At 43.6% G+C, this 26,336-nt stretch overlaps 1 protein-coding gene across 1 annotated transcript in view; it reads right to left on the reverse strand.

Moving 5' to 3' along the window:
- Positions 1 to 20,310, reverse strand: part of SYTL2 (synaptotagmin like 2) — a 90,528-nt gene extending 70,218 nt beyond the window's left edge. The window contains exon 1 of the mRNA XM_074983692.1: positions 20,220 to 20,310. The gene's annotated coding sequence lies outside the window, so the exon portion shown is untranslated. The remainder of the gene's footprint in view (positions 1 to 20,219) is intronic.
- Positions 20,311 to 26,336: the final 6,026 nt, after the last annotated feature.

Here is a 26,336-nt window from a genome sequence, read left to right on the forward strand (position 1 = left end):
AGTCCTTATTCTTACAGGCAAAAGACACCCACAACTAAGCTAATGCCTCCTTGTATTTCAGAAAGTGTCAATATAGATACCATATTATCCTCTTTCATGCACTTCGTATCAATTTTGCTTCACTTACAACTTTCCTGAACAGAGTTCATTGCAAAACAGCCTAAAATCTGAGGTGGGGTGGGGGAAAATAGTCAATGCCACTAGGAATAAAATTCAGACATTAGATTTGGGCATCAACTCTGTTGCCAATGCTCTGATGTGAAAAAATCCAAGTCAATCATCCGGTACAGTAGAAGATTTTGCTGTACTAACCAAACAAAAGCCTGTCTCTCTGCTCCACACCTGCCAACTCCAAACAAACAGTGCTGAAGCAAACAGGTGGAGACTCGGTCTAAATTCTTTGAATTCCAGAGAAGAACATGCCTTTTCCCCATTTTTCTAATCATAATTCCACTTTAAACATAGTGAACAATCTAGAAGGAGCTTATGGCAGCCATGTATGGCCTATCTATGTTCTGGTTAAGACGCTCTGACCTAGATATTTCACAACTCACCATTTAGGTCTCCCTTCCCAGGTAGATTGTGGGTCTCAGGAATTTGCCATAGCTCCACGGACTGATCTCACAGAGAATATTTACAGCTCAATTCAAATGAGTCTTTACTCCATTCACTTCAAAGGAACAATCATTTAGTTTATAAACAAGCAAAGATATCAGCAGTTGAGACGGTCACAGGTGAAGCATATCTATCATAATATACCAAGATCCAGCCAGCATCTGTAATGTTTACATCTAAGGCCCTTGACTTAATTGCAGATGTGCATCTGCCAACACAAAGAAGAAATTATGTTGCAGTCATAAACCCCAGACAGCTTTGAACTGTAATAATCAGGTAATTTTCTATAGGCCTTAGGCCAACCAAGACATATGTTCTCATAAAAGGCCATTACAGAAATAACACAAGAGAAGACAGGTGAAGAAGTTTTATGCTAAATCCTTTAAATCAAAGTATAAGAAGATAAGCAGACAGTACTAAGCAGGTGGGACTTCTTCATCCCTCTCCCCTGAGGTTGTAGTTAAAGTTGTGGAAACCAGAAACTCACCTCTCCCCATTAAAATGACAATTCTGCAAGGCCTGAATCTCTACACAGCCCTGCTGACCAGGCTCTGGACAGTGCCTAAAAGCAGATGCTCACTGCTTTGTAGATACAATCTCAGTGCTCTATCAAAGTCTTCTTTCCCCTTAGGAGATTTCCTCTCTGATAGGTGACTTCTGAGTAATAACGAGCTCCTGTTTTTAAAAATCTGCAAAAGAACACCAATCATAGAACAATACTAACACTTTTCTTTCAAGAATGTGGCTCCAGGAGAGAGTACTGGCTGCATGGAGATAGCTGCAATATAATTGTGCATGTCTTTTGATGTTTGTGTTAGACCAGCTGATCTTCCTCCAAATAGCATAGGGGCAAAAAAAAAAACAAAAAAAAAAAAAAACCTTTAAAAGAATGCAGCTCTGCTAAAACATGAACCGCATTTCATTTTTCCTGATGTTTTGTTTACTTAGAACCTGTTCCTATTCCAACTCAAGTTAGTAGCAAAAGCTTCCCTGGAATTAAATGGTGCAGGATCTTTAAGTGCACTCTTATTGACTTAACACTTGGATTAGCAATGAAGTGTGATGATTCACATAAGAAATGGACACTGGAAACCGTTCAAGGGTCACTGAAGACATAGTTGTAAGTAACCCAAATTGTAAGTAATTTCTCTGAACACCGTGGAAGGTATAAACCCTGCTTTACATTTGCCATAATGCAAGTCAGTAGCTCACTGGAGACATACTGATTACCAGAAACAACTAGTGCAGGGTTCAGCAACCCCCGGCATGGATGCCAAGAGTGGCATGCGAGCTGATATTTATCAGCACACGAGATGGGAGCTCAGCCCCTCCCCTCCTCCTCCATGCACTCAGGAGCTTGCTCAAAGCCCTGTTGCCTGTGAATTAACAAAAGACTAGCTAATGCTACCAACCACCACCTAAATTAAGATGCAGAGATTTACTATTTATTTATTAATGAAGCTGTTGTGAGTAGGACTATTAGTGACTTTAAAAAGTACCATCAGCACTTGGACAGTACATAGAGGTCAAAAGGTCAAATTTCAGCACTATGGCTCAGAAAGGTTGCTAACTCTTGAACTAGAGCATAATAATACAGATATAGTTTCCCAGAGTTAGCAAAGAATACCTGGCTAGATACACAGAAAATACTGTGTTCATTCAGTGCAAGCTAGAACTAGAATGAAATCTGTTGCAGAACTCCTCTCCTGCCCTTCCCCTCTGACAACATTTCATTGGAGTAAGTAGTGAAATGGTTGCCTTAGATGTATATCAAATGCCATAATTTAAAGCCAGATTTCCTAAACAAGCAATATTTTAACACATCTGTATTTCAAATCTTGCAAAAAGTCATTAAAAAAATGACTTTTGCTACAAACATTAATCCACCAGGTCATAAATTCTGAATAAGGGTAAACTCCTCAGGAAAAAAAAAAAAAATCACAGCTATTTAGCATAGCCAGAATGATTTCAGAGTATTTTGTAACTAATTCCTTGCCACCCATATTTATGATGATGATTCAATGATTTCTGTTGGAAGGATTGACTCAAAGGAAGACAGCAACATTTAAAAGTCTTGTGCAAATTATAGGAACAATTCATTTGTGACACAAAACTTCATACTCCCTTAAAAATGCAGGGTGCATCAGTGCAGGTAGACCTGGTGCATGCCAGAGAATACATGAAAGTGTACATCAGGCATGATTTAAAAGATTCAAAAACCAGAACATAGAGAACCCAGAATTTACTTTCAAGCATTTGTCTTAAATATCCATGAATCTCAATTAGGATGGGGACTGGGGCAAACATGATTTTTCTGAGTGCTTTGGGGCTGACAATACTATAGACTATATTGCCAAAAACCTAGTTCTGCCTTTTAATTATTCATCTATAGATTTAACTGGCTCCAAACACCATAATCAAGTTAGTCAGGAGAATCCTTGAACACAAGTTAGATCTAGCCATGTTTCTTTTTTCATCCCACAGTTAAATGGAAGACCTGAATTTGGCTACCCATGGTTCCAGACCCCTACCCTGTGTCCACACGAGCCCCTTCTGAAAGGGGATGTTAATGAGCAGGTTCAGAAGATGCTAATGAGGCACTGCAATGAATTGCAGCACCTCATTAGCATAATGGCAGCCACAGCAATTCGAAAGTGAGACTTTTCAAAAGCCCCTTCTTCCTTCGTATCTGGTCCATCTCATGTAGACTCAGCCTAAGAGATGCAGTAAGCCCACACATCACACAGTATTAACTTTCATAAACTACATGTGTGTGTATTGTGGTTTCGGGGAAACATAGTATTGGAACAGTTAGTAAGGACAGACACTAAACTTGACAGTAGGACCTGAAATTGAGGAGCAAAGCCCTTAGCATGTTGCCTTTCACCCAGTTCAACCAACCCAGTGTCCCTAAGCTTGTTATGTTGGAATATCATTTTTCAGATATTCCTTATGTGGCTGAATACAAGCCACGAGCACTTCACTTGGGAAAAGCTGCCCTCCAGACTCTACCTTCTAACAACACAAGCAAATTGAAAGCCATCCTACACTTCCTGGCTGCCGGGCTTTTGGCAGGGATGCTGCTTCACAGAGCAGCCAATTCCTGTTAATCTGAACACACACAGGACTTACAGATAAGCAACTCTTGTATCTGTGTCCAGCCCCAGTGCACTCACACGGTCTCTCTCGGGTTCCCTTATGAAAAGAAGAGCTATGTTTATTCAGTCTTAAGTAAAGCATTTCCTTTGTGAACTACTTTGCTTCTTCAATTCCATGAAGTCCCAGTGCCAGTAACCAGGATAAGCTGGAATCTAAGGCTACATCTACACTTACTGGGGAAGATCAAGCATTTCTGTTCGATCTTCTAGGGCGCAGTTTCGTACATGCACAGGCTCAATGTTGACTCCTTGCGAGCCACAAGGATTAAGGAACATTGGCTGGAGGAGTGCTTCCCCCATCAACATTCTTCAGTGAGGACAGGAACCAATATCGACAGCTGCAAAAGCAATTTTAAGTATGCAACTGGTATACCTAAAATTGAGGAGCAGCCATCGACATTCCCGGTAAATGTAGCCCAAGTGTATTGCAATTAAGGGAACAAAGCCAGGAGCAGAAGGAAATAAAAGCATGCCATAACAATTTGCATCTATGTAGCAATGTCTGTTATCAGGATAAACTTTAACAACTCTTGCATAGGACACCACCAAAAAGAGGAAATAAAATTGTCCCTGCATCACAACTTACAGAAGCCAAGAAAGAGAAAAAAGGGTACTTCATAAATTGGGTATGAACCAGCCACCCACATTATGCAGGTGGTCAGATTAGATTATCTGTTCTGGCATTAGAGTAAAGGCAATCACTCCCTTGCCCTGCAACTCCCTTGAATCTCCAACTATCAGCTATTTCTCCTGTCTAGTTTTCTTTTTCAGAGAAACTTTTGCGCTACAGCCCCAAATAATCCAACAAACAGTGGGTTCCCAAACCTTAAAAGAAAAAGAAAAGCAAGAGGTACACCCAGATACGCACTTCGGAACTAATGCTGCTCTTTCTACATCTATCAAGCGTAAGCAGTTATCAGAATGCAAACATTCCAATAAAATCCAAATACTGTGTTAATACAGCCTGCACATCAACCATGCCTTAGGTTATCTTGCAGTATGTTGAGCACCAACACACGTTTAATCAAGGGAAACCAAATTACTTCCTAGTGGCTGGCACTGAGATGGAGGAAGCAAGGAATAGTGATGTTTCTTGCATAGCTTGACATTGCTTTTTAAGCCAAACTGTAATAAGCTCTGAACACACACATGCTGAAATATTTCATTCAGCTTTAGTGTCCTAGTACAAAACTTTCTATTTCCTATGCACAGAACATGTGCTTTTTTCTACAGTTGTGCCCAGCAGAAGTCTGCTCACGATGGCCATAAGAAAGAAGAGTGCTAAACTCTCAGCAATAAGCCTTAACCCGACTCAGCCATAATGAGTACTGCTGTTTAAGAGAAGGCTCAGCAATATCATGATATAAACAACCTTTAAACTGATGGAATAGAATGTTATTGGTAGAGCTGGATGAAGAGTGGATTTTGCAATTTCTACTGAAGATGTTTAAAAAAAAAAAAAATACCTGGTCAAATGGAACATTTCATTTGGACAAAAATAAAAGTCAAAACCATCTTTTCATTCCGGCCATTTAATATTGTTACATTTTTAAAATAAGCGACTTTTGAAATGAAGAGTCACTTAAAAAATCCAAAATGTTTTGTTGGAAAAAAAATGGAAATTCAGCATTAGAGGCATGGCATGGAAAAGTGGATCTGAATTAAACAACCTGATGCATCCAAAAAAGTGTTTGGTCAAAAAATTTTACTCTGCTTTAGTTACTGACTTTACGGGACTGGATATTCAGGAACACTGGTCAGTCAGTGTCAGTGCTGAAAGCAAAACTAGGCCAGCAGCTGATTTATTGGAAAATTCCACTCGAAACCCTGTTCAATATCATTACTTTACTGGTGCATCCAGGAGATGTTTGCCTTCTAGGTTACTACTTTTCTATAAGAGCAATGTGTTCACCATATTGAGAGTTGACAGGTAAGCCTATGCAGCTTTGAGGAAAAAAAGTTCTCTAATACAGAGGACAAAAAGTCATCTTGTCATTTTGATGGATTTAGAAGGTATCAGGTGAAAACCTAAAGATGGAAAGAACAAGGCATTTTGGTCTAATTCCTCTCAGGAAGTTATGGTAACCTGCTATTTCTTTCTATACTTTGGACAACATTTGGCAGAAGTGTTCAAGAACAGAGCTGGTGCTAGGCATAATCGGACTAAGCAAATGCTTAGGGCCCCAAGTGGCTCAAGAGCGCCCTTGCTCTTTGTGTGTTGTGACAGGAACTCCCTAAAAATATTCTTGCTTAGGGACCCTAGTGGACTAGTATCACCTCTGTCTAAGACCACCACCAGTGGTGCCAGGAGCCTACATGGGTCCCTGGCAAAATATGGGGGATGCCTCCCACTCCACAATTCAGGCAAAAGGGGCAGGGATGGAACAGCCAGCCCTCTGCACTACCCACAGTGCAGCACCTGTCCCCCCAGACCATCACAGCTGCTCGGGGTGGTGCTCTGGCAGCAGTTTAAGGGTCTGTGTCTCCAGCCCACCATCCCTGCCACAGTAGAAGCAGCCACAAGTCCCAGCCCCTCTGAATCACCGGGCCCTACAGATCAACTACCCTCTTCCTCCTCCCCACCCACAACCTCACCATCAGTGGGCCTGAACATCAGTTTCCATATCCACTGAAGAGCACATCATTAATCTACTGACTTTTGGAAGTCACGAACCTGTCCATTTCAGAGATTAAAAAACAAAACAAAAACAAACCAAGAAAAAAAGCCAGCTATAAGAAAGGACATTATAATTTACACATTTTCCTGTAACTTAGACATGCACAAATAATTATCGAGATAATGGAAACTTATGTCAAAGCTAGGATCTTGACAACGGGTAAAAATTCCTATTATAGACAGATCTATTATGCAAGTAGTGGGAAGCAATAAGTTAAGTCCTAGAACATGAGATAGTGGAATGCTGCTAATTAGTTTCAAGGATCAATTACATTTCAAGAATATGGGCAGCACCGGGCCTTTTCCTTGGCAACTGTAGTACCTAGGAGGTGGCACAATTTAGAGGTCCTGCCACAGTGCAAATGAGGAGAGGCAGAGAAGAACAGGAGAGCATCAAAAAGTGCCCACACCCCCCCAGCAGCTACCAACATTCACCCCTCATGTGGTAAGATCTGCGGCTCCACAACTGGGCTGATCAGCCATCAACGGACTCACAAATAGGAGGGTGACATGAAGACATCCTTCTTGTTATTGAGTGACCGTCAAGAAAGAGACTATCCCAGGAGGGACCATGTTTTTTTTAGGAAAAGTCTGCTTCTTTCTCCTGCAAGTTGAATTCTTAACCCTTAACATTAGCTCTAATATCCAAATTGTATAGTACAGATTATTCAATATATTGTTATCATAGGTATATTCTACCTAATTCCAGCAACTGTAGATATGGAGATGCCTATACCTCCCCCCAGGGAGATCAGTTACAAGGTACAATAGGAACAGATGAACCAGTTGACACAAACTAACCAGCATGAAATTTTAAAGTGGGGAAAAAAAGGTAACTATGATTTTAAAAGTTATAGTTCTGCCTATGCAAGTCTTAATTCCAAGCAAAGCAGAAGCTGAGACACTATGCAGACTGCTGTTCCTTTTGGATTTATGGACTTTATTACAGTAGAGAGATTTTAAAGAGAGAGAGAAAAGTAAAGAAACAGTTATGTCAAAAGCCTGTTCATTATATTTGGAGCCTACAATCTTCCTTCTGAGAAGTTCAGCTTTCTTAAATTATGGTAGACCACAACCAAAATGGCCCCATCACAGTAGGTGGTGAACACACACACGCACCTTCTAATGTGGCAGCTCTTGCAGAGAATGCTTGGAATCTAAAAGGTTGGTGTGACAAATGGCAATCTCCTGGACAATCCCTACTGACTTATGTTTAATATTTTAGAAGTTTACTGTAATAAAGATAAAAACATTACTGGGGGACTGCATGTAACTCCTTTAGAGGAGGAGAGTTGACTAATCCAAACCCTGGGAAATGTTATGAGCTCCAGAGGTCAAGCTGAATAAAACATGAATTTTAAAGTGAAGCGGGTTTTCCGAGAAATTTTTAGGAGGATGTGTGCACAAATGTAAACCCTCTGGTCAAAACAAGAATTCAGCTTTCTAAAGCTTCACCCTATGCTTCACCTTTTATCCATTTATCACAGGTTACCTGAGAACTGATCAAAGACCCAGACCATATGAAGAAGTGACTCAGGCTAAGTCTACATTTGCTAGTTTTACCACAAAAAGTCAGGTGGAAAACAATGGGAACAAAACCAGCACATGACTTTTAGTGATTTTCTTCCACCAACAAAACTGTTGGTGAGAAAACTCTGCAAGTCCAGGCATGGCCTTAGTTTCCTGAGTGCGCTTGCTCTGAGCCAAAACAGTTAACCTGTAACTACAGCAAAGCCCATTGGTGTGACTGGAAGGACTGTCACCTGCCTGAGGCCAGGTGAGCTGTGAAGATCTCTGGTCAGCTCATTAATATGCTTGTAGGTTTCTATGTTTTGGGGTTTTTTCTGCAATGCTTTCATCTCAAGAATACATGTGCTTGCTTAGGAAGTGCTGGGGGACAAGTGCTGGGCAGTGATGCTGTTTAATTGACTCTGGGGAAGAAAAACAAAGCAGGCCTGTTGAGGCCAGGGCCAGATTTACACTTTACAAACCCCCATGTGCCACATCTTCAGTGTCCCTTCTCCAGGTCCCCCTTCCCTATGTGCCCACCTCTACTTCCTAACCTGGCTTCAAGCAGGCAGCTGTGACTTTCCACTAGAGGAAAAATTGCCCCTTCCACTCTCCCTGCTAGTTTGCTGCCATGCTTCAGGCCAGTCAGCCAGCTCAGGCTGTTCTGGAGCCACAGTGGCCTCCAGAAGCTGAAAGGTGGAACTGCAGCATATTTTCTCTAGGGAAAAAAATTCTGCCTCAATTGGACAGGAAGTCTGCACATGCTGCAAACCTCACCTTAGGAGAGGGGTACAACGTGAGATAAGCAGCACATGAAGCAGCTTGGCAGGTAGTGAGGCAAATCAGGAGGCTCCCTCCTTGCAGAGAACTACCAAAGTGTGTGGTCAGCTTACTGATCTATTAAGAGTTCTTTGAAATGGTCAAACAAACATGTGGACAAGGGGGATCCAGTAAATATAGTGTACTTGGATTTCCAGAAAGCCTTTGACAAGGTCCCTCACCAAAGGCTCTTCTGTAAATTAAGTTGTCATGGGATAAGAGGGAAGATCCTTCCATGGCCTGAGAATTGGTTAAAAGACAGGAAACGAAAGGTAGGAGTAAATGGTAAATTTTCAGAATGGAGAGGAGAACTTAGTGGTGTTCCCAAAGAGTCAGTCTTAAGACCAAACTTATTCATAAGTGATCTGGACAAAAGGGGTAAACTGTGAGGTGCCAAAGTTTACAGATGATACTCAACTGCTCGAAATAGTTAAGACCAAAGGAGACTGAAGAACTTTAAAAGAGATCTAACAAAACTGAGTGATTGGGCAACAAAATGGCAAATGAAATTGAAATGTGGATAAATGTAAAGTAATGCACACTGGAAAAAATAAACCCAACTATACATACAACAGGATTTAATTTAGCTACAACTAATCAGGAAAGAGATCTTGGAATCATTAACAGCAACGAAGGGTCCTGTGGCACCTTATAGACTAACAGAAAAGATTTGAGCATGAGCTTTCGTGAGCACAGACTCACTTCATCAGATGCTGGTCTTGGAAATCTGCAGGGCCAGGTATAAATAAGCCAGAGCAAGGGTGGGGATAACAACCTTGCTCACGAAAGCTCATGCTCAAATCTTTTCTGTTAGTCTATAAGGTGCCACAGGACCCTTCGTTGCTGTTACAGATCCAGACTAACACGCCTACCCCTCCGATACCTGGAATCATTGTGGATAGTTCTGTAAAAAGATCCATGCAGCAGCTGTCAAAAAAGCAAACAGGATGTTAGGAGTCATTAAAAAAGTGACAGAATATCCTATTGCCCTTATATAAAATCACAGTACAGTAAACCCTCAAGTTATGCAGGGGTTGCATTCTTGCAACCCCAGCGTAACTCAAACTTTCACACAAGTCAGGAGGGCAGGGGACAGGGAACCAGGCTGCTGCTTGGCTGTTAGTGCCCCTGCACTTGCAGGACTGGGAAACTGACAAGCCACTCCACTGTGGGAAGGCAGAGGAAGCTTCTGAAGCTGTGAAGTTGGTCCCGTGTTCTTCCTTCTCCACTGTCTATGGAGAAATGCCAATTTCCCTCATCTTCCTCTTGCTGTCACAAAAACCTGGTTCACTACTGATCTGTAAATTGAAGCACGCACACACATACCTTTATTTAAGACTAACTTTTTTTAACCATTTCTGTCTAACTGAGGTTACCAAAATCATTCAGGGAATTCATAACTTTACAAATAATGTTGCTAGATACTTTAATGATATTGTTGAACAAGTTTTCAATTAATACTTAACAAGGAATACCATACACAAAGATTATTACAATAATGTGCAGGGTGTGACTACAGGGATGCACCTGGTCTCACTGTGGCAAACAATAAAATACATACATGTCTTATTAGAGTCAGACTGACTGAGTAGTGCATTAACTAGCCTATGCCATGGTGTCACCTCACCCTCATTAGCCTATTGCTAGTGGTTAAAACCTACTTACTGCATCTTTAAATTAGACTAATCACTTACAGTCAAGGTCTGTATCTAGTTATGTACTTGCACAGCATCTAACACAACACGGGCTCCACGCAGGATCACGATTGTTGGGCACAACTGCAACATATTAGAAGAAAAATAACGCAGCATGTGGGCTCCTGGCCTGTCACCCCAGCCCTTGAAGGGCTCACTACCATGCTTGTAATTCTTCCAGGCATCATTTTATTAATACACACAAAACATCAAAGTAACAGAGCTCAAAATAGGCTGCAGGAACCCAAAGGGTTTTCACTCTACTCCATGCAGGTCACAGAAGCCAAATTCCTTCCTTCCCCTTTCAGCTGAGGCTTCTCACGCCTTGATAGGGAACATATGCCCCCTTTCCAGCCGGGTATGATAATGGAATTAGGCTGATTTCTGCCCCAGGTGCACCAGCTAATGCTGTTCCCAAGTCATCACTGTTCAACCAGTGAACAGTCCAACTGCTAGGACCATGTGAAAAATTAGGCTGAACTGCAAAACACAGGAGAAAGTGAAACTCACTGAAGTTTGAGACCCCCCAAAGATGCCAGCCTCCTTTCCTTGTCTTTTCCCCTTCCCATTAGGTTGCCACCTATTTAAGTTATCTTGGAAGGACTTTTAATTATTACTCCTTTCCCTCCAAGAACCTTCTAGTATAGTGACCTGCTCTTTCCACACTGGACTTACAGCTTCATATAAATCTTCTGTTCTCCCTCCTCCAATGGGAAGACACTTGAGATGAGTGGAACTGCCTGCTAACCCCATTCCTTCCCTTTTTCTCACCTCACCCAACCTCTTTTCAGCAGCAGGACAATGAAATGTTTCTCCAGTCTTGTAGTTGGCCATAGCCAACACCCAGTTATATGCTCTGAGATTTTAGACTGGGTCAGTGGGTGGACCTGCCCAGACCTTGAAAAGCAAACCCAGATGAGTCCAGCTGAGCAGGATTCACAAAGCCATAAGCACTAACTTCATCATACTTGCAGCACCAGAATCAACTCTTGCATTTAGCTTAAGTTTCCCCTAGGAGTTCTGGAGTCCTCAGGAATGAGACTATACAGCAATCTGAGAAAGGCCTTCCCAAAATTATAGAAACACAAACCCACATTATTGATCAGCCTCTAATTTTCTCTGCCTTCTTATAATTTTGAAAAGTTTGTGCTTTTAATTTTTAAAATAATTGCTTCCAGACTCTGGTAGCTGTTGCCAGAGTTCAGCCTCAGCAAATTACAGTCAAGTTATATGATGATTCTGCAATATATCACTCTACAAAGTGGAAGTGCTGATAGAAGTGGCCCCACGCCCAATAGCTAAAATGCAGGCTCTTTTCTGCTTGCACTCTTAATAGTCAATCTGACAGTTACAAGCATCAAGAATAGCAACATGCAAAACAGAGGAAAGCAGTTAGTTATCAAGAAGTTTTTATCAGAAGCTACTGGGAAATGAGACATTTCCTGCATTTTTGTTTTCCATCTTAAAAGCTTTTGTATGTGATGGGGAGATTAATCAGTTCAAGTTTCACAGAATCATAGAATTCTATGGCTTGGTGGGACCTCAGGAGGTCATTGAGTCCAGCTCCCTGCCCAAAGGCAGGATCACCCCCAACTAAGTCATCCCATCCAGGACCATGTCAAGCTGGGATTTAAAAACCTCTAGGGATAGAGATTCCACCATCTGTCTCAGTAACACATTCCAGTGCTTCACCATCCTCCTGGTGAAATAGTTTTCCCTAATATCTAACCTACACCTCTCCCTCTGTAACTTCAGACCATTGCTCCTTGTTCTGCCATCTGCCACCACTGTGAAGAGTCTCTCTATATCCTCTTTAGAGCTCCCTGTCAGGAAAATGAAGGGTGTTATCAAATTGCCTGTCTTCTCTTCTGAAAACTAAATAAGCTCAAATCCCTCTCAGCCTCTCCTTATAAGTCATGTATTCCAGCCCCAAAATCATTTTCCTTTCCTCCGCTGAACCCTCTCCAATGCATCCACATCCTTTCTATACTGGGGAGCCCAGAACTGGATGCAATACTACAGATGAGATGTTACCAGTGCCACGTAGAGGGGAATAACTCCTCTGAATCTGTTGGAAATGCTCCTCCTAATGCACCCCAATATGCCATTAGCTTTCTCAGATACAAGGGCACACTGTTGACTCATATCCTGCCTCTCATCCACTGTAATCCCCAGGTCCTTTTCTGCTGCACTGCTACTTACTCAGTACCAAGCCTGTAACAATGCTTGGGATTCTTCTGTCCCAAGTACAGGACTCTACACTTCTCCTGGTTGAACCTCATCAGATTTCTTTTGGCCCAATCCTCCAATTTATCTAGGTCATTCGGGACCCTATCCTTACCCTCCACCGTATCTACCTGACCCCGCAGCTTAGTGTCATCGGCAAGTGTGCTGAGGGTGCAATCCATCCCCTCATCCAGGTCATTCACAAAATATATAGAACAATACCAGCCCTAGAGCCAATCCTTGGGGCACTCCACTTGAAGCCAGCTGCCAACCAGACAATGAGCCACTGACCACTACCCTTTGGGCCCGTTTACACAGTCACTTGGAACAAGAGTAGAAAAACAAGCACTTCCACTACATGTAATACACTGGAACCTTCCATTAGAAAAGGGCGTTTTTGTGTGGGTTTGACGATTAGTTATTATGGGTGGGTATATGTTTATAGTAGGGAACCCACCAATGCTGACACCAGTTCTACGGAAGCAGTGGCAGTGTCTTTCAGAAAGTTTCCTCCTGCAGATGCAGGTTTGGATGACAGTTCTGAAGACCTCTCCACTAAATGGTAACTGCTTCACTCGAAGTGGATTGTCAGTGTGGAACCCAGCTATAGCAAAATGAAGAGTCACTACAAAGACTTGCCCACAGATGGGAAAATTTTAGACTTCATAATATTGCTAATGTAGTATCCCCCGCCCCATACCCGTGCTCCACAAAGGATACATCTATTACGTATCACAGCTAGAGAGCCTGGTTCTTCATATCAAGCTGCAGAAATATATGGTTTCAGCTTTGGAGGTCCATGGTTCAACCTATGTTCATGATGACTGCCATCATACTGTCTTCACTTCAACACCATTGATGGTTAATAGATAAGGACAATACCTCCTTATCTAAGGGTGTGTCTACACTTGTGTTCCTCTTTTGAAAGAGGTGTGTAAATGAGGTAAATAAAATGCAAATCAGGTATAAATCTGCATATTTGGTATCTCATTTGCATATTCTAATTTCAAAAGAGCCTCTTCTAAAAGAAGAAAGCCAGTTTAGATGCTGCTCTTTTGAAAGTAAACCCATAATTGAAAGAATCCTTCTTTCCCTTATTTAATGGGAAAGAAGGATTCTTTTGACGATGGGGTTTACTTTCAAAAGAGGAGCATCTACACTGGCTCTCGTCTTCCAAAAGAAGCTCTTTTGAAATTAGAATATGCAAATGAGGTGTCAAATATGCACCTCTTTTGAAAGAGGAATGCAAGTGTAGATGCACACTAATGGAACCATAGCTTGGCAGAATCAGTGGAGTAAAAAGACCTTGTCAAGCTCAATTCTAATCCAACGACAGAAGACACAAGAAGCACAGCATAAGTTGGAGGCCCCAAGCTACCAATGAAATATCACCAGCAATGTCAGCAACATCATAAACCCTAGTGTAAATGGGTAGCTGGCATCAGTCTTTACACCTGCGGTAAGCAGAGTCAATGGACAGGAACTTAGAACAATGGTGGCAGCAGTTGCCTTACCTATGGCTGTTTCTACACAGGCCACTTTCTTTGAAAGTGGCATGCTAATACACAGCCTGAAATATGCTAATGAGGCATGGATGCAAATTCCCCACACCTCATTAGCATAAGTTCATGTGATTTGGAGTTGAGAAGACCGTTCTTCCGGACTCCAAAACGCCATTTAGAAGCGTGGCCCCCCAGAGGGGGTCTTCCGGAAGGAAGTCCTTCTTCCAGAGGCCCCTTCTTCTCACCCCCTGGGGGGCCATGCTTCTAAATGGCATTTTGGAGTCCGGAAGAACAGTCTTCCCAACTCCAAATCACGTGAACTTATGCTAATGAGGTGTGGGGAATTTGCATCTGTGCCTCATTAGCATATTTCAGGCCGTGTATTAGCATGCCAGCCTGTGTAGAAACAGCCTATATGTGGGTATCAACACAGTTGACACTCATGGAGCTGAGCTAATGTTAGCGAGGGTAGGAAATTGCTGCCAAAGTTTCTCTATCATTTATAAGACTGAATAATGAAGCTGTAAAAACAGAGCCTGAGGCCCCCTTCTAGGTAGCATATCTTGGATATGGAGATATATATCACTGCAAGCCTATTGCTCAGATTATCCAATGCCCTGCCCCGATGGCCTCATTTGTAGTCATGCAAATTGAATGCCAAACACTATCAACTCAGAATTGGTAGCATTTTATACCCATGTTTGCGTGCATCTCTGTGACTATAGGTGGACGTGACTGCAAGAAGGGGTTGATTCGCCACTGCCTTGCACTTAAATCTCACTATTCAGCAGAGGGACAGAGTAGTTTTGTTGCGGCATGGGACTAAGCTGAGGTTATTCATTATGTTGCCAAAGGCCAGTGTGCCACTATTATACATGTTTAATTAGGTAGGAGGCAGAGTGTGGCTAGCTAGATTATGCCATACCATCCCATTTTATCTTTTTGTTATTGCCATCTTGTTTTGCCAGCAGAGCCACTGCTTTTGTTACTGACGCTACAGCTCTGTTGTAACCGATGACTACTCCATGAACCAATGACTACTCCATGCAAATAGTGCAGAGACTGAACCAAGTTCTCTGTCTGTTCGCTCTCACGTGAGGCTGAGAGATACCGGAGCCTCCTCTTGTAAATGTTTTTTTTGAGACAAAACATATATGCAGATTTATGGGCAGGGGGGAGAAAAAAAAAATCAGTGTTGCAAAGTTTGTGCATCCCTTTTCTGATCTGCATAGAGCAGTGGTGGGCAACCTGCAGCCCACTAGGGCTTTACATGTTGCCCATGAGACATTTTCTTTACCATGCCCCATGCGCAGGGTTGCCAGATTCTTCTGGTTTTCCATCTGTGTAGGGCTTCCCCCACCCCCGTATTACTTAAGTGACAGAAGCACGTAGGACACAGTCCTGTGAAGTGAGAGGAGTGCTGACGCACACAATGTTGTGTGAGCTGCGTGCTCCCTCTGTATCCAGTCATAGCGTTGCTATAGTTCAGCCAGCACACCCTGCAAATTCTAGGTATGCAAGCACAATTAACAAAACTACCCTATCCCAAGAGATTGTCTTGGTTAAATTGTGCGGCCCACTGCAATGAAGGAGGGACACTCGTGGTCCACCCACTAGTCTAGGCTGCACATCACTGGTATAGAGTAAATCTAAGTTCAGTGCTAGTGCTTCAAGCACTCACCTACTCCAACAGTAAGACTGCCTAGAACCAAGTTAGCAGTTGAGACTGACAACAGCACAAGGGTGATAGTCTTCAAGGTTCTAGTAACTGGCTTCAGAAGCAAACAATAATACGGCAATTGCAGAGCAGAGATGGGAAACAGTAAATTGATTTAGATCGTGACTCAAAGCAGCATTTCAGAACACACAGTCTGCTAAAAACAACACTTTGATACACAAACCTCATCTTGTTCTGAGCAGAACTTTACTACGAACTGTCCAACAAGACAATTGGATAGTTCAGAAAGGTAAAAAGTTAAATAGTACTATGCCAGCCATAATCCCTTCAGTGGGGAAAATCTGCACTGATGCACATGGCACATTTATGCTGCACACCATGATTTGGTATTTCCCTAGACTGTGGATTCATTCTGGTGCAAAAACTGAAAACAAAATTGAATACTGGAGCACCAGCCCCCTTAATTGTGATTTCAGATACTGAGCATAACATGAAGTCAGTCAACTGTGAAAATGTCACTCCCAGCAGCTGGGTGTTCGAGTTTCCCAAGATGTTGTGCAGCTCAGCAACCCAAGTGTTTGTCTGAATTACGGTCTCCATTTTTCAAATAATAGACTTTTCCTCTGAAGCAGGCGTTCACATTTAAAACCCACTTTTGAAGCAAATAAGCCATTTACGTTTAAAAAGGCAGTGTGGTGAGAAAGGGAAGAGAGATCTATAACCACTGTGTTTGTTTTCCCTCATGATGCAGAACTAAAGCATTTATCTAACCCAGTAGCTTTCAAACTTCCTAATCTAGCATAACACACAAAATTCAGACTATTTGGCACACCACTGCTTTCAGAATTACAGAAACTTTAGTTATAATCAATTCTTATAAGCCAGACTTGTGGGCCATGACCTTTAGTCATGGCCCACAAGCCACCAGGGATACAAAGTTTGAGCAGCTCCCAACTTAATCAGAATACACAAATACAAAGCCTACTCCAGCTTCTCATTAAGTCAACAGCAGATGTTCCAAAGGCTTTAGGGACAAACACACAGAGTGTCTGTAGGGTTTGAAATATTTTCAGAAGTTCAGTACCGGATAGTGGGGGATTTAGACTCCCACTGATGCAACAACTCAAGTCTAATGGTTAAGAAAAAGTGAGTCAGCAGAGCTAGGGGCAAAACTTGACATTTCCTTACGTGTTCTAAATGTGAAGTTTTGCTCAGGAGTGCAGTTTTGCTCAGAACTTCAGGAAAATTCATTTCTGTAAGGTACTTATGATTGTTTGCTAAAATGCTGTGAAAGCAGAGAAAACTTCTTTCAGCACTCTTCTTCCTTTTACCATCCTCAGAGCAATAAATGGCATCAAATTACAGGGCCTAAGCAATCATATACTTTCAGTGAGGTGAGAATCCAGCAGAGCTAGTTGCTGTACCTGGGTGAAGTCAGATGACTCCCTGCCACAGGAATGAAGCACTGAATAAATCTGTTTAAAAAAAAAAACCTATGCCAGCAGCCAATCCTCTGAATCACCCATAAACCAAGTAACCGGAAACTAACCTCAGCCCATCGCTACAAAATCCATGTCATGCGCTTCACATGCAATGATGTCGAAACAGCCTAACATCTGAAGACAGGATATTGAAGGCTTATTAAATTGATTTGGTATTAAAAACTTTCCAACCTTACATGCAATAGCTGGTGAACTGAAAATGAACTACTGCCTAAGGAGCTTGGATAGCGAGCAGCATCTGAACTGAAGGCCACCACCTGACTAAGTACAGCACATCTTTATTACAACAGCTAACAATAAGCTTGATGAGTAGACGTCACCAGTGCCAGCTAGAGAGGGAAATAAAATTAAATATTTCCTTCAGGGAGTATTTCAGCATTATCTTTACATTTCCCTTCAGATAGTGGGTGCTTGTCACGGCTTTATTTTAAGTCTGATTCATAAAGAATGTCTGGTACCTTTACAGAAGAAAGAAGTGTTCCATTAAGCATGGACAATCCAGATTCCTTTCATTCATCAGCACAGGAAATTTGATAGAGGGCAGAACACAATGGATTCCTTTGACTTCCTCCTGTTCAGTTTCTTGATTAATCTCCATTACTAACTGTTGCACTTTGTATTCCACATTTGGTGCTACAGAAAAATCTTTGAACCTAAGTACTAACCTAGAACCACATTTGCATATGCAAGTCCTACATTGCAGGATAAAATTAATTTAATACAGAGCACTGATCTGTTTGGTACCTGCCACTGGCCAGGGTCAGTATCTTATGTTCACATGAAAGAAAGCCACTTTTTAAAAAGACATGAGAAGTGAGACACAGATCAAAGAGTAATGTTTGCCTCTCTCTTACATGACAGCAGAATGACCAATTCCACTCTTTTTATAATCAAGTGCACTTTGAGGTTTTCAGTGCTGCAAATATTGCCAAGTATGCCAGAGGACTGTTTCCTTAAGTAGTGTGTCTAATAACATTGTCTAAATATAGAAGTATTTTTGCTGGCTTTTTGGATTTGGAAGAGAAAGTAAATGAGTTTGTTATTTACCTCTAAGTTTAGAATCCATTTAAACCTCTGCTTTAGTGTCTCTCCCTTCTTTACAGTGAGCGTAAGACTTTACTACCTACCTAACAAGGGTGCCACAAAGTTTAAAAGCACCAATCCTGTAAATGTGATTCATCTTGACAGACCATTTCAGCTGCAGAGATTAGATTTCATCATTGGGCCAAAGTTCATAAAATACAGAAGACAGTGCGATATACGAATTTTTTTTTTACTCTCTCAACTAAGGATTTAAGATTTCAGAAACTAACAACCCTTATGAAAGTATTATGTAACTCAGTACCATTCTACAAAATGTCACTTCCATTCTATTTAAGTTCTTACATGATTCTTATCACTGTAGCAGACATGCCAATTACAGTAGTGCAATAAATGATAAGATTAACATGTATAAAATGTAAAAAAGAGAATGAGGTTCTTAAGAGTAGGCTGGTTTCCTAATCCTATACAATCATATTCGCTATTAAGTTCAGGTAGAATTCTCCCAACCAAAGTGGAAAGTGCATTTCCATTTGGTTTGTTTAGCTTAGTTTACAGGTGAGTTAGTATAAAATATGCCACATTTCTGTTTAATGTTGTTAACAGTAACTAATACACAAGCTACACTACACATTCAAACATTAAAAGGTAACTTCCGAATTCCTAACTTAAACTTCAGCAGAGAGGACTTTCAGAACAACTGTGCACCCATTCAGCAGCTCACTATTCTCCCTTCATTTACAGAAGGGAATGAAATTAGCCTATATTTGCATGTTATTAGGTTCTGTGGTTTTACACCATTTCTGCTTCTCTAGGAATGCATGATTATGCTAGGTTAAATAAATGGTGTTTTTTATTAGGATAATGGGGAGCTGAAATGAAGTAAGTGATAAACTCCCACAACCTGGGCATTTTGACAATCAAATAAATGCCACAGTCCAAAGCATGTAAAGTTGTTTCTGGACACACTCAACATATCATAGTCAGAATCCAAAACACTTTTCACCTTGACCCAGAAGAAAGATCCTGGCTGCCAAAGTCAGGAACGCTAACCTTTACTGGATATTTGAAATAACCCCACAACATAGCAGATACCATGTTTCTAGAGAAGTACTTCTAATAAAGTCTTTAATTTCTCCTACCATGCAGATTTGTTTTGCATCTGGAGAAAACACAACTTGAGAGTGTAACCCTTAGATTGAGGGTGAATGGAAAAAGCCACAAGACTGGAGTTCATCCACTATCAAAACTTCTCACCACACCCAATTAATATCGACTGGAGAGAGAGACAGCATAGTAATGTATTTGACGCCATTTAGCACCTGCACGGGTAGTAAGAGCGAGGCACCGGGGAGCTCAGTTTTTCTGGTCTCTGTTCGGACTGTAGCAACTCAGTGAGAAAAACCGGTCGCGCTGCACACTCAGAAGACACCCCCAGCTGCACTTCCAGGACCACTTTCCCCCATGCAAACCCCACAGCTTCTGCACCCACCCACCGGGCAGCTCACGGCGGGAGGAGATCAACAGCTGCTTCTGGAACAGCCTGGGCAACTTCTCCGACTGCGGGCGGGGAAAGCGTTGGAGGGCAGCGGAAATCGCCCCACTGCAGCCCCTAACAGCCGGGCAGCGCCCGGGAGAGTAGCCGGGGGACTGCTGTCCCTCCGCTGCCCCCCACGCAGGGCGCTCGGAATCGGGGCGCCGCCCGCATTTCCCTCCTGCAGAGCGAGGTTCTGCGCGGGCCCTGCCCGCCTCTCCCGGACCACCCCGCTGCCCGCACTAGCCGAGCCGAACGCCTTACCTCCGCCCAGCCGCCCGCTCCCCCAGCCGCCGCTGCCGCAGCCTTTGCCTCGGAACCGGGAAAGGTGCTCGCCGCGCCCAGGACAGCTGCCGCCGAGCCGTTCGCACCAATGGGAGCAGAGCATCTCCCCGGGAAGGGGAGGTTCCCTCTGCCACGCCCTCCCGTCCTGCCTCCCTCCCCTCAGCGATCTAGTCAGACTGCCGGGCTTGTGCCGGGCTCGCCACCCACCCCTCCTCGTTCCCTTCCCCAGCTCCATCCCCCTGCCCACACCCATCCCTCCTCGTTCCCTTCCCCAGCTGCCCTTCCCCTGAGCTGCCCCACCATTCCATTCCTTTCCCCAGTTACCCTCCCCCTTCCCTTCCCTCCCCCATCTATACCTCCATTCCTTTTCACTGCGCCTCTCTTCCTTTCCTCTGCCCTGTTCTGTCCCTCTTCTCCAACCTCTCTCTCCTCATTCCCTTCCCCAGCAATCCTCCTCCTTTCCTTCCCCATCTACAGCTCCATTCCCTTTCCCAGCTACTCTTCCCCTGCTCCTTCCCACCAGGCCACCTATTCTTCCATTCCCTCCCCTTCCCACAGCCTGTCCTTCCATTCCCTTCCCCAGCTACCCTCCCTCTTTTCTTCCCTCTCCCCTACCTACAGTGTTGGGTGTCAGAATTTTATCATAATTTTTTTCTGGCCTGGTCATCATTAGAGATATTGAGTTTGGTTCCCACATCTCAGGGCTTAACATGCCCATTTTACGCTCTTCAGTTGCTTTTTTGCTGTTAGGAAGGCCAATGACAACTGAGTCTGAGGGTGTGTATTTACTTTGAGAGAGAGAGAGAGAGAGAATGCTAAAGAACTAGCGTGATGTAAAATCTGAGGCAAAGCAACTTAATTTTTATCTCTACGTTGCTGGTTGAGGTAAACCGCACAAAACAGGAAATAGAATTCACCTTGACTAGCTACATCAGGGAATAACTGATCTGTGTTTTGTGTCCCCTGAGATTTCAAAGCAAGATAGCTATCTCGGTATAAAACAGTGAAGATACAGCCATAATTAGCGCACACAGCTGATCTAGTCCTATCACTGAATGTAAATGGAGCTCCTCACTCTTCTTGCCAGAGCTATGCAGAATGGAACTCTCAGCTGCACCACTGCCATGTTTCTCAGGGTGCTCAGGACATCTCATTTATAGCATTGCAACTGAAGGCCATTCCTGAGTGTAACTTCCCACATGTGCATTGCACCAGCACTGGCCTCGTGCCCCTTAGAGAGTTTTCAGGGTGGCATGTTCAGGTTATGTACATTCTTTTCTGGAGTTTATAATAATTCAGTGATTGTATTTAACCTTATATTTTAATTTTCTGTACAGTGCCCAAAACAGCTTATATGAATATTCTTGTCATGTTCAAATGTTACCATGATTGAGGCAAAAATTAAGGATTTGGGAAAATTAATTCAGTGTTTAAGTGCAGAAGGGACCATTAGATCATCTAGTCCAGTGGTTCCCAACGTTTTCACTAGTGTGGACCTCCAATCACCCTCCCCAACCGTTCGCAGACCCTCATCAAAGCCTATTCTAGCTGTTATGTATGTACTGAGTGCTGAGTTACCATCCTATTCAAGCCCCCATTCAAATATAGAAATCAGGAAGCAGCTCAAGGGAGATATCTGAGCAAGTTAAATATTAGTGAAGTAGGGCACTTTAAGATTATGGAACTTATTTCCCTGTGAACATGAAATCTGTTTTTATAGTGTACATCATGGGTGCATCTACACTTGCATTCCACTTTCGAAAGAGGTATGCAAATTAGGTAAATTGAAAATGCAAATGAGGTATATATTTGCATGTTTGTCACCTAATTTGCTTATTCTTATTTTGAAAGAGCTTCTTTTGAAAGAAGAAAACCAGTGTAGATGCTGCTCTTTCAAATGTAAACCCCACTTTTGAAAGAATCCTTCTTCCCATTAAATAAAGGGAAGAAGGATTCTTTCAAAGATGGGTTTACTTTCAAAAGAGTGGCATCTACACTGGCTTCTTTCGAAAAAAGTTCTTTTGAAATAAGAATATGCAAATGAGATGCCAAATATGCAAATTTATACCTCATTTCCATTTTGATTTACTAATTTGCCTACCTCTTTTGAAAGAGGAATGCAAGTGTAGATGCACCCCCTGCTATGAAGAATTAAAATGAAGCCATTAAACAATCTAATTGGGAACCACAACTTTGTCCTCATCATGTTCCCTTGCTTGGCTTACACAGCTAGTGATTGAGCATGCTGGTCTTGTGGTTTGCATTCTGAGGCACCTCTTTGCCCCCATTCATTGTATAGGTACCCAGGTTACCTAACTCAGGCTATGTCTACACTAGCCCAAAACTTCAAAGTGGCCATGCAAATGGCCATTTTGAAGATTACTAATGAAGAGTTAAATACATATTCAGCACCTCATTAGCATACAGGCAGCCACAGCACTTTGAAATTGCCGGGGCTTGCCGCTGTGTGGCTCTTCCAGAGAGGGGTCCTTTTCGAAAGGACTCCACCAACTTCAAAATCCTCTTATTACTATCAGCAGATAAGAATAGGGGGATTTCGAAGTTGCTGGGGTCCTTTAGAAAAGGACCCCCGTCTGGATGAGTGAGCCGCAGCAATTTTGAAGTGCCACAGCTGCCCGCATGCTAATGAGGCACTGAATATGTATTTCAGTGCTTCATTAGTAATCTTCTAAATGGCCATTTGCACGGCCACTTCAAAGTTTTGGGCTAGTGTAGACACAGTCTCTATGTCTGTGGAGCACAAGCTATGTCTGTACTTGCATTCCTCTTTCGAAAGAGGAATGCAAATTAGGGAAAATGACAATAAAGCACTGATTTACATATCTCTTCATTTGCAGAATCTCTTTTCAGAAGAGATTATTTGCAAAGAAAAAAAGCAGTTTAGACAGGGCTCTTTCAAAAATAAACTCCATCTTTGAAAGTATGCTTCTTCCTGAAACAAAATAGGAAGAAGGGTTCTTTCAAAGATGGGGTTTATTTTTGAAAGAGCCCCATCTACACTACTTCTTTTCTTTCAAAAGAATCTTTTCCGAAAAGAGATCATGCAAATGAAGCAGGGGATATGTAAATCAGTGCATCATTTGCATTCTGATTTCCCTTATTTGCATTCCTTTTTCAAAAGAGGAATGCAAGTGTAGACATAGCCTCAGTGTTGTTCCTGTGATTGTCTGTACACCTAAAAGTGCCCTTTTGGATCCAGGTCCTAGAACCTGTTCCTGATGTTGCCAGGAAGTTCTTTCTGATGATCGTGTTCCACATAGTGAGAACCTGAGAGCCCATGTGGCCATGAGTTTACTCAAGTAAATGAATGAGAATAATTGTACCCCTACAAACAGTGCTGTAATTAGCTAATTTTGAGCCTGAGACAAAAATATAAAATTGTGCCCCTTCATATCTTGGTAGTACTTATTTTGTAGAAAAGGGGAAAATAGATAAACAACAAAAATAATAGTAACAATAATGATAACAATAACAATAATAATAACTACAACAACAACACAGTGCTTACACTGGCTGGGAGGACTGTGTCTGGTTTTCACCAGGCTTGCTGGAGGGGCGATTTGTGTGTGGTGGACCCACCACATCCCCCTCTCTCCCGCCTCAGTGAGGCCTGTGCTCCTAGCAGCCATTCCTGGCGGGCTGTGATGGGGCTTCACAGGCGGCTGGGCCACACAGGAGGCAGGGGAGGGCAGAGGGTGGGTGGGTGTGCTGACAGCACTGGTGCAAAGCCGAGATAGTAATGTGGACGATGGTGCGGTGTGTAGGGCCAAGAGTGTGTGGAGGTGCTGGTAGTGCTGTGTGCAGGCAGTGTGTGTATGTGTATGACGGTGCAGTGCCTATAAGCAGTGTGCGTGTGTGTGTGTGTGTGTGTAGAAGCTAGTGGTATTGTGTGTCGGGCAAGGGTTTGTGGAGATAATGAAGTGTGTACAGGCAGGGTGTAAATGGTGGTGGTGCTGTGCCAAGAGGAAGGTGTATGTAAGTGCTGGTGGCCCTGTGTGTGTAGGGGCAGGGTGTGCAGAAGCAGGGTGATGTGCAGGGGCAGGATGTGTGGAAGTGGGGCAGTGTGTAGGGCACAGTGTGCATAAGTGGGGTGATGGGCAGGGCAGGGTGTGCAGAAGTGGGGTGATATTTAGGGGCAGGGTGTGTGGAAGTGGGGTGATGGGCAGGGTGTGCTGGTGACACTGTGTCTGGACAGGTGTGTATAGTGGTGCTGTATGTAGGGATAGTGTGTGTGTGTGTGTGTGTGTGTGTGTGTGTGTGTACACAGCCAATGCTGTACACAGGGTGTGCTGCTAGCAGAGTACCTGTGTGCTGGGGCAGGGAGGGGTGTGACGCTGTGCACAGGGGAACGGTGTTTGGAGGTTTGTGTGTATATTATCAGGGAGTGCAAGTGGTGTTGTGCGCAGGGGTAGGAGTAGGAAGGGTGGGTGGCACTGTTTGCAGGGGCAAGGACAGAGAATGTGGGTGGTGCTGTGCACACCCCAGCCCCTGCTCTAACCCCATCACCCTGCCCTGAGCTAGGTACCTCCAGGCCCCTGCTCTAACCCCAGCACCCATCGCTCCCACAGAGCCAGCAACCCCAGTCCCCTAATCTAACCCAATCCCTCTCCCCATCTCCCAGAGACAGGCACCCCCAGCCCACCTCTCCAGCTGTGTATTCTGGCGATTCACCAGAATGGAACCAGGAGTGAAGGCGCCATGCCTGGCCGCAGCCACTCAGGCAGCATCGAGCCACAGGAGCGGTGCCAGGGAAACAGCAGTGACAGGGGTCGCCCCTGCTGCCATGGGCTTGTCCCACCATGTGGTGGAACACATGCGCAGAGCAGTGGGAGGGGCGCCCCACATGTGCAGCTCTCCTGCACGCAGCACCCAGGGCAGGGAACGGCACATAGCTGGGCTGTGAGTGGCTACCCGGCACAGGTTCCAAGGTCCCCTCTCCCCGCCAGGACCCACTGCGTGGCTCCATGATTGGGAGCAGCCCAAAGCAGCGTAACAAAGGTCACCTCAGGCAGCAGGAACTTCTTGGGTGCCCTGAATGGCATCCTGTGGCCCCTCTGCCCTGCACCCGAGGCAAGTGCCTCATTTATCTCACCCTTGTTACAGCCCTGCCTACAAAATAAGTCATAGAAACACACTTCCTTTCATACAAAGTCAGCTTGCGATAGTGAGCAGTTCCTGAAATAGGCCCCATGGAAAGCATTTTCATGTGAAAAAGTTATGCAAGTGTTTGAGATTTGCAGGTGTAGGCCCCTTTGTATGTGGGAACCTCTAGCTCATGGTTTCCCAAACTGGGGGGGTGTGAAGAAATTCCGGGGCGGGGCATGAGGCAACCCAGCCTTCACGTCATTCTCCCCACCTGAAGAAAGAGCTGGCCTTTGCTTCTGGCTCTCAGCCCCTGCCATTTTACATGGATGACCCAGCGCAGCCGCTGTAAGAACCAGGCAGCTGGCAAAGACCCACGTGGAGCTAGCTGCCTCCTGTAAAGATGAGTGAATGTGGATTGGAGCAGGAGGAGGAGGAGGATGGGGTTAGATGGGGAGTTGGGGATAGGGTAAGAGTGGGGGCTAGTGGTTCCTGGCTTTGTGGGAGAGGAGGGGCTAAGGTGGGTGGCATGCAGGGCTTGTGGGGCTCGGGCAGCTTGGGCTTGGACAGCTAACACATGGCAGGGTTGTGTGCTGAGCTCTCAGTTAAGAAAGTTAAACATACCGAATACTGTTGAAATGGCTGACACTTTATGAAGAAGAGGTAATTTAAATCACACTTTTTCTTACCTCAGTCTTTCTCTCATATAATCACAATCCCCAAAGGTCATTAAATACCTGCTTCCCATTGATTCTGTAATTTATGTAGGCTAGGGTTCCTTTGTTAGTGTCTCTCCACCACACAATAGAACAGATGTATGGATTTGTTGCATATGTGTTTGATGGATAACATTTTATCAGAGTGCCACTGGGAGATGGTGTCTTCAGAAATGGTTAGAATCCACAGCATCCTTTCAGCATCCACAATGCAGTGTCAATATTTCAGTATCAATTGTCATTCCCCTGCTGTTCTCTAAGGCAAAGTGTTCTTTTG

The sequence above is a fragment of the Carettochelys insculpta genome, chromosome 1 (assembly GCF_033958435.1).
Source record: "Carettochelys insculpta isolate YL-2023 chromosome 1, ASM3395843v1, whole genome shotgun sequence".
In the NCBI taxonomy this organism is placed as follows: Eukaryota; Metazoa; Chordata; order Testudines; family Carettochelyidae; genus Carettochelys; species Carettochelys insculpta.